Source organism: Schistocerca piceifrons, chromosome 2, assembly GCF_021461385.2.
Source record: "Schistocerca piceifrons isolate TAMUIC-IGC-003096 chromosome 2, iqSchPice1.1, whole genome shotgun sequence".
In the NCBI taxonomy this organism is placed as follows: Eukaryota; Metazoa; Arthropoda; class Insecta; order Orthoptera; family Acrididae; genus Schistocerca; species Schistocerca piceifrons.
The window spans coordinates 593,165,546-593,182,321 of NC_060139.1; the positions used below are offsets into that span (position 1 = coordinate 593,165,546).

At 40.6% G+C, this 16,776-nt stretch overlaps 1 protein-coding gene across 2 annotated transcripts in view; it reads left to right on the plus strand.

Moving 5' to 3' along the window:
* Window positions 1-16,776, plus strand: part of LOC124775824 (graves disease carrier protein-like) — a 186,694-nt gene that overhangs the window by 102,116 nt on the left and 67,802 nt on the right. The window lies entirely within an intron of this gene.

Sequence of the window (16,776 nt, forward strand, 5' to 3'; positions counted from 1 at the left end):
AAGCACATCATGTAACTCATCACTTTCACCGAGAGTAGGAATGTCATCAGCGAATCTTAACATTGAGATCCTTTCGCCTTAATTTTAAGTCCACTTTTGAATCTTTCTTTTCTTTCTGCCATTGCTTCTTCGATGTATAGATTCAACAGCAGGGACGAAAGACTACTTCCCTCTGTAACTCGCTTTTAAATTGAGCACTTCGTTCTTGGTCTTTCACTCTTATTGTTCCCTCTTGACTCTTGTAGATATTGTATATTACCCGTCTTTTCGTATAGCTTTCCACTGTTATTCTGAGAATTTAGAACGCCTTGTCCCAGTCTTCATTGTCGAATGCTTTTTCCAGGTCAACAAATCCGATGAACATGTCTTGATTTTTCTGTAGTCTTCCTTCCATTATCAACCACAACGTCAGAATTCCCTCTCTGTCGCCTTTACCTTTTCTAAAGACAAACTGATTGTTATCTAACTCATCCTCAATTTTCTTTTCCAGTCTTCTGTGTATTATTCTTTTCAACAACTCGGATGCGTGAGCTGTCGAGCTGATTGTGTGATAATTCTCGCACTTGTCGGCTCTTGCAGTCTTCTGAATTGTGTGGATGATGCTTTTCCGAAAGTCGGATTGTATATTGCCAGACTCATATGTTCTACACATCGACGCGAATAGTCGTTTCGTTGCCACTTCCCCTAATGATTTTAGAAATTTTGATCTAATGTTATCTGTGCCTCACGCCTTATTCGATAAAGTCTTCGAAAGCTGTTTTTAATACTGATTCTAATACTGGATCCCCTATCTCTTCTATATTTACTCATGTTTCTTCTTACACGCCACCGTCTGGTGACTGAGGCCTTCAGTGTACTCTTTCCGCCTACACACTCTCTCATCTACATTTAACAATGGAATTCCTATTTCAGGATATAACATCTACCAATTTCCGACCTATTCGGATAATTCCTTCGTGGTGCGTCGTTTTTCGTCTTCTTTCTCCCCGACATGTAGGTCCGACAGTTCGATGATCAAGGTGGATTCAATCTGCCAGGCATGTAACAGTATCACGGTTGCTAGTTGCTACAGTTCGACCAGTGCGCATCTGTTGGTCCTGTAATACAATGTTAGGTGCTCTAGTATTACGTACATGGTCGTACGGTTTGTTGGAAAGGTTCAATATTCAAGGAGTCCTACATATCTTCCTGTGGAGATGTGATCACATATTATTCTGCCTCTTACACTTACTCATTTTTCGTTACAACTGAACAGCCTGATACGTCGTAGTCGATGCAATTGTACCAAAGTTTTGTTCGAATCAGACTCTAGACTTTTAAGATGCACCATAATTTTATTTACACGTTTAATAGTAGAAATAAAGCAAAGCTCAGATTATGTCTTAGTTGGATCATTACATGATTGGCGGTAAATTTGCTTTTTATGTGCCTTACTGCAGATGAGGTTTGTACCACTCGTGATATGACGCATAAGTTGTTCTGAAATTTCAGTAACATCAGAAGAGAAATAGAAGTACTTATTCAGAACAAGTAAGTTTTCGCTGTGCACATCAATTTCATTTAATCGAGTCACATACTACAGAAATGTGCTCGAAATATTACATACATTTACAGATAATTCGAAGAGGGGCTCTCTTTTGCTCCTGCTCCTAATAGGAAAGACGTGGCCGTGTTGTTTTACTTGTCACAATTCATCTGCGGACGAAAGATTTTTAGTATTCTGTGGCTGCGCCGTATCAGGCGACTGCCATCTGGCCGCTGTGACCTGTGACCACCAGCCAGCACGCGAACCGTGCGACGCCGTTACAGCGTCACATCCGGCAGGTAACTTCCGGTGAGCTCGGCCCTGACCTATACCCACTTGAGGTGAAATCGCGCATTTCTCTTGGAGAAACAACTACCATAAATACAGCGCAACTGACGTGTGTAGACATTCAAACAGCGTCGTAAAAGATTTAAGTGAGGTTAAGGGCTAGAGATAGGAAAAACCAAAATAGCTTGACAATTTTCAGCGCTAGGATCTTTATCTCGTGACATGCCGTCTTTGCAGTAACTGGTAGGATCACTACGAGGATGGCGACTGATAATTTAATTGCTATAATGTGGTGCAAGAAATGACCGTCGCGTAGGTACACTCAAGTCGACAGATTGAGCTTCACAGTGTATAGTATTGCGCTGTCGCTTTTCTTATTTCGTTGTGCTTCAAGGGTAGTTAAATTTTTATAGAGTTGATTGACTAGTTGAAAAACACAGTGTTGCCATCTGGTAACGAGTTGCAGTAAGGGTGTGTTGCAAATGAACCACTGGAGAAACGTTTGTTGTTTGGTATAACAGAAGCGTACAAGACCCACCTCAAGATGATGCATAGCCCCAGAATAGAGACATGATAGATACCTACACTGTTTTTGAAGCACTGCCTAGCTATACAGTGTGCCTCAAACCTTTTGGGTTAAATTGAAACAGATGATAGTGGATCCACAATCAGTTACATTAAGATAGGGAACCAAAATTGAAACAGGTGATAGTGGATCTACAACCAGTTACATTAAGATAGGGAACCAGTGGTCGAAAATGTATATTTATTGTGTTGTGGAAATACGAAGTGCACGCTGCGTAACAACAACGTTGCTCACAGTAATTCTTCAAAGCGACGACCACTAATCTCACAAGGGGAGGCCACGACGTTTGGAACGCGGATTTACTTCAAACTTCGTACACTCGTAGTACTCCATTAGTAAAACAAAATGTGTAAGCAGTAGCGCGTACTTCTCAAGCGTTATTGAGAAAATCGCAAGATAATTTCGGTCGTCAAATATATACCTGTGCGTGGCCGTTTTTACCATGAAGAGGCGGCAGCTGAGTGGGTAGCGTTCAAGCCCCGTAATCGCTGGATCGAGTCCCGTTCGTCACTTTTTTAATTTTTAACACAGTCATTTTCTTTACTATTTATATTACAATTGATATAATAAGAAAAATACGTGTAATCGGATGAACTTTTATTAAATTTACAATGTTATTTGGCAGTCTACAAATTTTTATTATCACAAATAATATAATATTCATAACTATCGACTAGTAAACGACCAAACGCATAAGGTGATACTGAAAATGTATGAGAACTCCCTTATTCCTGGAAGGAGCCCGAAACGACTTGTTACCCCCAAGTTTTGACAGGCACAGACGTCTTTCGAAAGATGTGCAATTAATCGTCGCTTTCTACATTACGAGTACAATGGCAGGACGGTATTTTTCGTAAAAACGTACAAAACATAAAGTTTAACGGCACCAACTGCATTGAATAAATGCTGTTTCCGCATACACAAGGTCTTTTTAAGGTTTTCCGTGTAAAAACAAACCTCGTTAACATTTTCAAAAACCTCTTTTTCAGCCGATAATTTGGAAGCAAACCATGCATAACGCAGCATTTCCTCAAATATCGGCGCTGATAATTGATCATGCAGTATCGAGTGTATTTTAACGCGTCTTCACTAGAAGCAATTTCTCGTTCTTTTTCGATTAAATACGAACAATGTTGAAGACACGGACAAGCATACATTTTCAGTATCACTTTATGTGTTTGGTCGTTTACTAGTCGATAGTCATGAATATTATATTATTTGTGATAATAAAAATTTGTAGAATGCCAAATAACATTGTAAATTTAATAAAAGTTCATCCGATTACATGTATTTCTCCCATTATATCAACTGTAATGTAAACAGTAAAGAAATTGACTGTGTTAGAAACAAAAAAAAAAAAAAAACTGACGAGCAGGACTCGATCCAGCGATTACGGGGCTTGAACGCTACCCACTCAGCTGCCGCCGCTTCATAGTGAAAACGGCCACGCACAGGTATATATTTGACGACCGAAATTGTCTTACGATTTTCTCAATAACGCTTGAGAAGTACGCGCTACTGCTTACACGTTTTGTTGTCCTAATAGAGTGCAACGAGTGTACGAAGTTTGAAGTAAATCCGCGTTCCAAACGTCGTGGCCTCCCCTTGTCAGTGCATGTGTTGCAACTGCGCAAGCAGTTCTGGCACACTCTCGCAAGGATGTCGGGTGTCTGTTGTTCACGAGAACAGCCAGTGGGTGATAAACAGTGTACACCCATGGCCACCAAACAAACATACTGTACACAACTTAGCTCGTAGCACGAGTATCATATGACGACCGCATGCATCGCACCGGCGCGTTAACTTGTGCCGCACGCACATCACTGTCCCTGGTGTCAGATGTCCATTGCGTTAAACAGTGTATGATGTGTCCATGATGAGGTGTGTGACTGCGTACAGTGCATGACACGTAGTCAAAGATGGAACGTTACTCGTCACGACAGTGGTAGAGTCCGTAAAGCAACATGAATGTACAGAGAACGCTTTTCCAACAGGCGTCATCCTAATTGGAAGTGATTAAACTCTGGTGGATATTAACTTACGAGAGTCATTTCCATGCATGCATTGAGCCTGTCGGCCGTCACTTCGAACAATTACTATCAGCTTCGTTGTTGTTATGCGGTGTACGCTGTGTACGTCAATGTCACAATAAATATGCATTTCCGATCATTTGTTCCCAGTCACAGTATAATTAGTTGTGGACCCACCATCACCTGGTTGAATTTGACCCCAAAGGTTTGAGACACTTTGTGTATCATTCTGCATAATCACTGCCACAAGTACCACTGCAACTGCATTCTTGTGTTAGCTTCTCCATTCAGCTCACAATTATTTCTTCAGTGGCCTCTACGATTTCTCGTACGTCTCGAATTTAAATTTCGATTAAGTGTTTCACATTTTAGGTGATAATGAATACCACAGAGTATACCTTGGGGATATTTGTCGATAAACTGGTAGACACAGTCGTTAAAGATGGTGGGACCATGTATATATAGAGTAATGTTATTAATAATTAGTAAGTTAGATTCCCCCCCCCCCCCCCCCCTGAAACATGGACCTTGCCGTTGGTGGGGAGGCTTGCGTGCCTCAGCGATACAGATGGCCGTACCGTAGGTGCAACCACAACGGAGGGGTATCTGTTGAGAGGCCAGACAAACGTGTGGTTCCTGAAGAGGGGCAGCAGCCTTTTCAGTAGTTGCACGGGCAACAGTCAGGATGATTGACTGATCCGGCCTTGTAACATTAACCAAAACGGCCTTGCTGTGCTGGTTCCGAGAACGGCTGAAAGCAAGGGGAAACTACAGCCGTAATTTTTCCCGATGGCATGCAGCTTTACTGTATGATTAAATGATGATGGCGTCCTCTTGGGTAAAATATTCCGGAGGTAAAATAGTCCCCCATTCGGATCTCCGTGCGGGAACTACTCAAGAGGACGTCGTTATCAGGAGAAAGAAAACTGGCGTTCTACGGATCAGAGCGTGGAATGTCAGATCCCTTAATCGGGCAGGTAGGTTAGAAAATTTAAAAAGGGAAATGGATAGGTTAAAGTTAGATATAGTGGGAATTAGTGAAGTTCGGTGGCAGGAGGAACAAGACTTTTAGTCAGGTGAATACAGGGTTATAAATACAAAATCAAATAGGGGTAATACAGGAGTAGGTTTAATAATGAATAAAAAAAATAGGAGTGCGGGTAAGCTACTACAAACATCATAGTGAACGCATTATTGTGGCGAAGGTAGACACAAAGCCCATGCCTACTACAGTAGTACAAGTTAATATGCCAACTAGCTCTGCAGATGATGAAGAAATTGATGAAATGTATGTTGAGATAAAAGAAATTATTCAGGTAGTGAAGGGAGACGAAAATTTAACAGTCATGGGTGACTGGAATTCGTCAGTAGGAAAAGGGAGAGAAGGAAACATAGTAGGTGAATATGGATTGGGGGGAAGAAATGAAAGAGGAAGCCGTCTGGTAGAATTTTGCACAGAGCATAACTTAATCATAGCTAATACATGGTTCAAGAATCATGAAAGAAGGTTGTATACATGGAAGAATCCTGGAGATACTAAAAGGTATCAGATAGATTATATAATGGTGAGGCAGAGATTTGGGAATCAGGTTTCAAATTGTAAGACATTTCCAGGGGCAGATGTGGACTCTGACCACAATCTATTGGTTATGAGCTGTAGATTAAAACTGAAGAAACTACAAAAAGGTGCTAATTTAAGGAGATGGGACCTGGATAAACAGACAGAACCAGAGGTTGTAGAGAGTTTCAGGGAGAGCATAAGGGAACAATTGACAGGAATGGGGGAAAGAAATACAGTAGAAGAAGAATGGGTAGCTCTGAGGGATAAAGTAGTGAAGGCAGCAGAGGATCAAGTAGGTAAAAAGACGAGGGCTAGTAGAACTCCTTGGGTAACAGAAGAAATATTGAATTTAATTGATGAAAGGAGAAAATATAAAAATGCGGTAAATGAAGCAGGCAAAAAGGAATACAAACGTCTCAAAAATGAGATCTACAGGAAGTGCAAAATGGCTAAGCAGCGATGGCTAGAGGACAAATGTAAGGATGTAGAGGCTTATCTCACTAGGGGGAAGATAGATACTGCCTACAGGAAAATTAAAGAGACCTTTGGAGAGAAGAGAACCACTTGTATGAATATCAAGAGCTCAGGTGGAAACCCAGTTGTAAGCAAAGAAAGGAAGGCGGAAAGGTGGAAGGAGTATATGGAGGGTTTATACAAGGGCGATGTACTTGAGGACAATATTATGGAAATGGAAGAGGATATAGATGAAGACGAAATGGGAGATAAGATATTGCGTGAAGACTTTGACAGAGCACTGAAAGATCTGAGTCAAAACAAGGCCCCGGGAGTAGACAACATTCCATTGGAACTACTGACGGCCTTGGGAGAGCCAGTCCTGACAAAACTCTACCATCTGGTGAGCAAGATGTATGAAACAGGCGAAATACCCTCAGACTTCAAGAAGAATATAATAATTCCAATTCCAAAGAAAGCAGGTGTTGACAGATGTGAAAATTACCGAACTATCAGTTTAATAAGTCACAGCTGCAAAATACTAACACGAATTCTTTACAGACGAATGGAAAAACTGGTAGAAGCGGACCTCGGGGAAGATCAGTTTGGATTCCGTAGAAATGTTGGAACACGTGAGGCAATACTAACCTTACGACTTATCTTAGAAGAAAGATTAAGAAAAGGAAAACCTACGTTTCTAGCATTTGTAGACTTAGAGAAAGCTTTTGACAATGTTAACTGGAATACTCTCTTTCAAATTCTGAAGGTGGCAGGGGTAAAATACAGGGAGCGTAAGGCTATTTACAATTTGTACAGAAACCAGATGGCAGTTACAAGAGTCGATGGGCATGAAAGGGAAGCAGTGGTTGGGAAGGGAGTGAGACAGGGTTGTAGCCTCTCCCCGATGTTATTCAATCTGTATATTGAGCAAGCAGTAAAGGAAACAAAAGAAAAATTCGGAGTAGGTATTAAAATTCATGGAGAAGAAATAAAATCTTTGAGGTTCGCCGATGACACTGTAATTCTGTCAGAGACAGCAAAGGACTTGGAAGAGCAGTTGAACGGAATGGACAGTGTCTTGAAAGGAGGATATAAGATGAACATCAACAAAAGCAAAACGAGGATAATTGAATGTAGTCAAATTAAATCGGGTGACGCTGAGGGAATTTGATTAGGAAATGAGACACTTAAAGTAGTAAAGGAGTTTTGCTGTTTAGGGAGTAAAATAACTGATGCTGGTCGAAGTAGAGAGGATATAAAATGTAGACTGGCAATGGCAAGGAAATCGTTTCTGAAGAAGAGAAATTTGTTAACATCGAGTATAGATTTAAGTGTCAGGAAGTCGTTTCTGAAAGTATTTGTATGGAGTGTAGCCATGTATGGAAGTGAAACATGGACGATAAATAGTTTGGACAAGAAGAGAATAGCAGCTTTCGAAATGTGGTGCTACAGAAGAATGCTGAAGATTAGATGGGTAGATCACATAACTAATGAGGAAGTATTGAATAGGATTGGGGAGAAGAGAAGTTTGTGGCACAACTTGACTAGAAGAAGGGACCGGTTGGTAGGACATGTTTGGAGGCATCAAGGGATCACAAATTTAGCATTAGAGGGCAGCGTGGAGGGTAAAAATCGTACAGGGAGACCAAGAGATGAATACACTAAGCAGATTCAGAAGGATGTAGGTTGCAGTAAGTACTGGGAGATGAAGAAGCTTGCACAGGATAGAGTAGCATGGAGAGCTGCATCAAACCAGTCTCAGGACTGAAGACCACAACAACAACAACAAGTTAGATCAGATGAAAGTACTAATTATTGTAACCAGTAAAATTTATTGTTCTTCCCGCTACACGTTTTGAGCATTATACAGGATACGGCGCAGGGACATCCTTATTTGAAAAGCGCGTCACTCAGCGGCCATTATTCATTGTTGTGAGGTGATTAACGCATTCGAAATGGCTGGACCTAACTTTCTTAAAAAAAGTTTAGATTAGTAGCGATCATGCAGTGGACGAGAGAGGAGCGCGCGTTCGCCGCGGCGACTTACTTTTCTAATGAAATTATAATGAAATCTAGACCATTAACTGCTTACAGGCGTTGATAAATATCAACGGGGACAGTTCAGAATGTGTGTCCTGATCGGGACTCGAACCCGGAATCTCCCGCTTACATGGCAGACGCTCTATCCGACTGAGCCACCGAGGACGCAGAGGATAGTGCGACTGCAGGGACTTATCTCTGTCAAGCTTCCCGTGAGACCCACATTTCCACATTTTAGGACATGTCTGAAAGAACAGATACCATCTTCATTAGATAAGGTTTACCGGCCAGTGATCTTTTTCAGTGCGGATGCATTCACATTGCTCAAACTCAGCCGGCCAAGGTGGCCGAGCGGTTCTAGGCGCTACAGTCTGGAACCGCGCGACCGCTACGGTCGCAGGTTCGAACCTGCCTCGGACATGGATGTGTGTAATGTCCTTGAGTTAGTTAGGTTTTAGTAGTTCTAAGTTCTAGGGGACTGATGACCTCAGAAGTTAAGTCCCAAGGTGCTCAGAGACATTTGAACCATTTGCTCAAACTCCTACGGGAATCGTTAGATTGACTGCCGCGAGTAATGAGTATAGTGGGTAGGGGCACTATAAATGTAGTGTGTGGACAGTAAGTTGGAAATGTGGGTCTCAAGGGAAGTGTGCCAGGGATAAGTTCTGCAGTTGCACTGTTTGCTGTGTCCTCAGTGGCTCAGTCGGATGTAAGCAGGAGATCCCAGGTTCGAGTCCTTGGCGGGGCACACATTTTCAACTGTCCCCGCTGATATTTATCAATGCCTGTAAGTAGCTAATGGTCTGGATTTCATTGTAATTTCATTCTTCGAGAGCTGCAAGAATATTAATGGTATCTGTTCTTTCGGACAGTATATCTTCATATACTTTTCTAATGGCCGTGTAATGTTGTTGCTTTAATTTGCTATGAAAGCGGTGCTGATAGACAATAAAAGCGGGTTAAAAGCTGTGAGCTGTCTGGGGAAGTTAACCTTGCATTACTGCGCAACTGTTTCACCAGGTATCCAGTCTAGCTTACCAAATTCCCAACCAGAGTAACATTAATTATAATCTTTTAATAGTCATACGACAACCGGTGATATATATAAGAGAATTTAAATAAAAAGAAATAAATCAGTTTATATTTGGAAATTTATTTTAACATTGATCATTGAAATTTCAGCATCTTAAACTTGATTCATAACTAAACTGGTGCCTTATTTAGGATTGTGAAAATGTGAGATTGTAATCTTACGGAACACATCAAATATGGAGCCAAGATTGGGAGACTGCATACAACACTGCATTCATAAAATAACACACGAAGAACGTTGAAGCATATGCAAGAGGAAATTAACCACAACCAACCGATTCAATTTTCACCCAAAGAAGTTACGTTCGTAGCACAATCCTGTCCGTCATGTAATTACCACACACTGGTATACTAAATTATTACTAACTCTCTGTGAAATCTACCCGAAAAGATTAGCTGAGGGCTACTTTGATGATTACACCACATGCTTCACCTGGTCAACTTGGTTTACACAAAAAGTGTAACTGCACAATAATTTTGATAATTAAAATAAATTAGATCGAAAAGCAATTTACAAAAGAAAAACCTCGAACTGGTTACTATCGTCTTACTATTAACCTGATGGGTCAAACAATTGTATAAGCACGTGGTACTGGTCTCACAAAGTACACCCCACGTGGGTTGAACATAAAGAAAAGTTGCTATATTGAAAAATATTCTCAAGACGAGACGTTATAATCTCACGCACATTCGCATTGAAGATTGATGATGCTAGTTAGAGTTACTGATCAACATGTGTTTCCACTTTACTCACAAAGTAGTGACAAAGTAACTACCGGAAGATATTCTGAACTTCACACGCGAATTACACTGCGTTGCAATTTAAGATAACATTAGATATTTTAGAGCTAAACCTGAAATAAAGGTGATTAAATTTTCAGTTAGGCTGATCTTAAGAAATCCATTGTCCTACGGACTTAGGAGGCACGCGCTTAGCCGGAGATCTTACCACTTCAGACGCTCGCCGCGGACAGACTGACCTGGCCTCCTACCAAGGGTGCTTCCGTATACAAAAGCGGAAGTGACCAGGAGGCAGCTTCCTATACCAACATGACAAGGGATGGACAAGACCATACTATGGATAGAAACATCTTTGCTTTTAGAAAGTGTAGCTACCTATTCTGACGTTGGTCCTACTGTTCTCTAGCAGACAGGCTTGTCTGCTACCATCCAGCATGCAACTAGAAATACATTTGCTCATTCATCCTCTCACACAGAATGAAAGGGGGATGACAGTATCTTATCATATACAGCATACAAAAGAAAGCGGATGTAGGTTCCGTATGAGACTGTGTGACATGAATTACATATAAACTGTGTTTTAAAGTGTAGTAGTGTGACAGATCGTTCTTGTTTATGTGTAAAAGTAACACGCTCCACTACTCAGTCTCCTCCCAGATAGTCAGAAACGCCACAGTAAATTTAGAAGAGCAATTTATGCCGTAAATGACAACAGATTTAAGAAATTAACATGAAAGGAATCCAACAGAGACCTTTCAGCCGTTTGGTCTTCGCAACCCAGCGTGCACTCAGGGAATAGTTTAATATCGCGCCTGCGGATCGTGTTCCTGGTCGAAAATCGATTTTCATTTGGGTGAACACGTTTACGGATACTGGCAGTGTGCAGAAAAAGAAACCAGGGCATTCGGGAACCACCAGGACACCAGAAAACGTCGAGAAAGTAACGCTGGCGATTTTGAATTCTCCCAAGCGATTTTCACGCAAACATGCAGTTGTTTTTGCAGTTTCTGATTGCATAGCGCGACGAATTCTTCACGAAGATTTGTTATTACATCCATACAAACTGGCAGTGGAGCGCACACACTTGATCCTCGCGATTTTGTTTCATGAGAAATTGGATGTGAAGCCTTGATCGAAAACCTGCCTCATGTCGCTCTTTTGTTTTTCAGCGACGGGGCACATTTTCACTTGTCTGGATGCGTGAATAAACAAAAAAAAATACGATGTTTGAGTGGTACGATCCCTCGAGAACTTCACGGGCAGCCCTTGCATGCAGGATGTATGTCTGTTTAGTATGCATTACCCAAAATTGGTGTTATTGGTCCATGGATTTTCGAAGGGAACGATACGGCAGTTGCGGTCATTTATGAGCGTGATGTCCAGATGATTGAGGAGTTTGTTCCTCCAGAACTTGAAGAAGAGGATGTGGGGAACCGTCTCGTCGCTTTGAGGACGATCTTCAGTGGCGGGCACGCTCACCAGACTTAGCCCCCTGCGCCTTTTTTTCTTGTGAAGCTATCTTAAACCCTTGGTGTATACCAGTAATCCACATACTCTGAGTGAGCTTCTATTGCCAACATAGACAGAGACATGCTGGACATAGTGGACCGAAGCTTCCGATTTCGACTGTCCAAAAGCATTGAGCAGAGCGGAGGCCACCTTCAGGATATCGTTTTCAAAACCTAATGAACTAAACTTTAAATGTACCTCTGTGTAAAGAAAAGAGAACTGAATTGGTATCTCCAATACTTTCTGTTCTATGTTATTTTTTTAAAAAAGTAAGGGATTTTCCGCGCCGCACCCTGTGCTTCCCTCATCTCATGAATTAGGGTGCTTCCCTCATCACGTGAATTTATTTCAGTTAATAATGCATACATCTATGCCTACGTATGGTAGTATGTTGGCGCTGTCTGGCAACAAAAACTATTTAGCTCAATGATATATTAATAATAGCTTTATATAACATCTGCCGCAGTTGGCAGCATTGTTATTGCATATCCTTGGCGTCTTTGGTTAGTTCAGTTTGTAGAAAGTGTACGTCATGCAAATAGGTCTTGTTATTATTCACCTATGAAATTCTCCTAACTTTGAGCCTGTTTTTTGCCTTCTGCTGCGAGACACTAGTACACGTTACAATTAAGCAAAAAAGTTGTTTTTGCGTTATTAATTGAAATAATCCACCGTACTATTTTGAGGGAAAATCCACGAAAATGCTTAATGAGAAGAACAATAAATATTACTGGTAAATATAATTAGTAGTTTTAGCTGATATTCATAGTGGTTATGTCAGTCCTAACGAAAATGTAAGTTTTTTTTATTTAAAAAAAAAGTCATAAATTCGACGCTCCACGATTTCGATGAAGAATCAGTATTACAGGAAATTATCAAGGGCATTGTGCTTATTCTAAAAATATTTGTTGCAATAAATACTCGTTTGCCCACATTATTTAACACACAACAATGACGTTACAGTGTTGTATTGTCTTGACAACTTCCGCATCCGGGAGTATATGCGCCTGTTCAGCATTCTCCCGTAGGTTGGAAAAAGGGAAAATCGTCATCGTTGTCGTGTGGAGGATGATGAAGCACTTCGCTTGCCGTGGCATGAGGCAGATTTGTTGTTTCTTCGACGGCTTGGGATAAACGCTATCACGAAGCGAAATAACGACGTTTGTTAGGAGCTCTCGGCGACTGATTTCAGTTGGCACTTTGATATAGTGTCGTTGTTGGCTGCTTCGTTGGTTGATGCACTTTTGTGAGAAATGCATCGAACAGACCAAAGGAAGCATGCAGCCTGACCGTACCAAATAATGGGGTAGATCTGATTCTCTTTATTGACGCCATTGATCTCGTACGTTTCCACAGGCCACCATGCAGTGAAGAATTGCGTCTCAACGGCAGCGCTGACTCTATAGACACATATTCTCTCTTACCCTGCAAACCACTCTAAGGCGCATGACTGAGGGTATATCGTATTGTATTACGTATTCGGATATCGTGTTCCATTCGTTTATGGAGCGGAGGAAGAATGACTGTTTAAATGCCTCAATGTGCGCTTTAATTAGTCTAATCTTGTCTTCGAGGTCCTTACGGTATCGTTACTTTCGGGGCTGTAGTATATTTCTAGATTTCTGAATAGTGGTTCTATATGCTTTGAATTTCGCGGATGTCTACAAGCGTCCGACAGTTCAAATTTTGTACCATTTTCATGAAGATCTTCCGTGATTCACACAAACCTATGACCATTCGCCTTCTGCTTTGCATTTATTCAGTAGCCCTCATTAACCCTAACTGGTATGGGTCCCACGTACGTTAGAAGCCATTAGAGTAGATCGAATATCAAATACATACAATCATCCGATTTTAAGGTGCTTCAGGTCCCCTTATGCACGTCAATATCTTGCGACCCAACGTAAGCTTCATGACATGCTGTGTACCACAGTTACCGATAGACGATAAAAGTTCACCGATCGAGCACCCTGTTTTCACATTTCGTTGTTCTTCCTTTGATATGACCGTCAGCAGGAGTTTATCTTTAACCTTCAAAAGTGTACTGGTGTTCTCCCGCACGTGTAAGAAATATTTTCTGAATAGTACCGCAAACATACTAGTGATTATGCTTTAAATTTAAGAGATATTTATAGCCACTCTATCAAAATCTTAAATTCTTATAAAATTTCATAAAATTTATTCATTTAAATGTCACTGTCTCCCTTCTCATTAGTATCAACATATTTCGGCGTTGCTAAGTTCCGCATTAAAACTTATCTGTGTATCCGCTCACTACTAGTAACAAAAGAATCACTACACTATTCCACTAAGCCTAGTGAATTTCCTCTGACAGGATAAGATCCAACCCCCCCCCCAGCTAGAACAGTAAATACGCCTTCTATTGGATCCAGATCCCACAAAGGATGAAAACCAACGCGTATGTATGAAGCATACTTTCTCCCAAACAAAAGTAACTTTTTTCATTTAAACTACTTTGGCTTCACATGAGACGAATCTAATCCTGTTCTTCTGACACTGTTCATAGCATGATCTACTGAGGCATATAGCTTACGGACACGAAAGGAGCATCAGTCAGCAACGAGCTGTGCTGGTTGCTTTCAGCCCCCCGTACAAAATTGACGATCTGTTGGATGACCATCAGTTTGGATTTCGGAAAGGTAAGGGCAGCATAGAAGCACTTCTGGCCTCGCGATTGATAATGGAAGCAAAACTTACAAAAAATCAAGATATGTCTATAGGATTTGTCGATCTGAAAAAAGCATCCGATTGTGTGAAGTAGTGAAAGATTTTCGAAATTCTGAGAAAAATAGGAGTAAGACACAAGGATAGACGAGCAACATACAACATGTACAAGAATCGTCAAAGAACAATAACTATCGAAAACCAAGAACGAAGTGCTCGGATTAAAAAGAGTGTGAGACAGTAACAGAGTATTTTGCTCCAACTGCACAATCTATACATCGAAGAAGAAATGACGAAAATAAAAGAAAGTTTTAAGAGTGGGATTAAAATTCATTGTGAAAGGGTGACAATGATAACATTCTCAGATGAAATGGCTATCCTCAGTGAAAGTGAAGAATTACAGGACGTGTTGAATGAAATGAACAGTCTAATGGGTACGGGCTATGGACTGGGAGTGAATCGAAGAAAGATGTAAGTAATGAGGAGTGGAAGAAATGGTGTTATCGATAAACTTAACATCAAAATTGGGGATCATGAGATAGACAAAGTTAAGGGATTCTGTTTCCTTGGAAGCATAATAACACGCAATGGACGAAGCAAGGGGGATATGGAAAAACAGATTAGCACGGGCAAAGAGGACATTCCTGGCCAAGAGAAGTCTGCTAGTATCAAACGTCGGCCTTAATCTGAGGAAGAAATTTCTGAGACTATATGTCTGGAACACTCCATTGTATTGTAGTGGATCGCCGACTGTGTAAAAACCGGAAAAGAAAAGAATCGAAGGGTATGAGATGTGGTGCTGTAGAAGAACGTTGAAAATTAGGTGAACTGAGAAGGATGTGGAAATTCTCTGAAGAATCGGCGAAGAAAGGAACATGTGAAATACACCGAAAAGAAGAAGGGACAGGATGATAGTATATGTGTTAAGACATCAAGAATTTACGTCCATGGTACAAGAGGAAGTTGGAGAGGGTAAAAACTGTAGGGAAAGACAAGGCTGTAACACGCCTAACGAGTAATTGAGGATGTAAGGCGCAAGCGCTATTCCCAGCTCCAGTTCACTCTGTTGGCATGTTAATTAGTTCATAATACCTCAACTCATTTCCCTCCAATCTGATTAACGTTTCTCATATGCATTTTATCAGCTCACATAGTTACAAATATGCTTTTGTCTTACAGTATTTCTGTTGTGTGCCGTTTCTTTACCTCCGTTTGCTCTACAGTCGATGTGTCACACCATACTGTCAGGTGTCCAATGGACAGATTGAGAAACTTCTATTTCAATTTCAGCCCAATGTTCAGTTGCAGACTACTCTGTTGATGAAATAAATTTGTTTTGTCAATTGTCTTGTTTGGTCTTTCATCTAAGATAGAAAAATTCTTTTACTTAATTTTTAGTTTTGATTTTTAATTTGTCATACTAGATAATTTTCATACAAGTACTCCATTTTCATCTTCTTATTTAAGTTCCGAATCTTCCTTTTTTTTTTAAAAAAAGGGTAAATTTTATCTGTAAATCTTAGTATCTTTGCCCATTCTGATTCTAACTCAGATTTCCTTCCCTGCCTTCTTACTTCGTGTCACTATTGTGTTTTTTGATTTTCCAGTTTTGTAATAGCACATGATATTCATGAGTGTAGTATTATGCTGGCTTGTTTATGTACTTTCTCTTTATTCCATTCAAATCACACACTAGTTAACAGGACATTGTCCAAGTCTATATGTGTGTTGAAATTTTACTGATTTTTCTGAAGTGTTGTTCTATTAATACAACTACATTTTAATAGCTGTAACGAACAGTGAATTTCTCTACATTCACCCTTTGCTGTAGTCGTCCAGCTAGCTTGTTTCATTCTTCCGGCAATCTGCTCAAGGGAGCGCATAGAAGAACGTGTAAGCATCCACTAACTGCTAAATCTCGACCAGGAGTCTGATCATGTAGAAAACAGAGTTTTGGTGAGTATACATACAAATTCCAAAGGCTGTGCCTTGTCGATACAGCTGCTCTCACTTTTGTAATTAGTTCTTCGTTTCAGATCCATGTAATTATCACATGCTATCGTCGTCTTGATGTCTTCCAAGTACTGCATCCTAGACCATCCTCTTCCCTTCATTCTCAGCGACTTCCCTTCAAGAATGTTAATCATGAAAGTGTTGTGTCTAATGAGATGCCAATAAATTCTATTTTTCTGTTTTCCATTTCGTTTAATAATCTTCTCTCTCTGGTGACTTCACTTAGCGCTTCCAGATTGATTTTTCATACTGC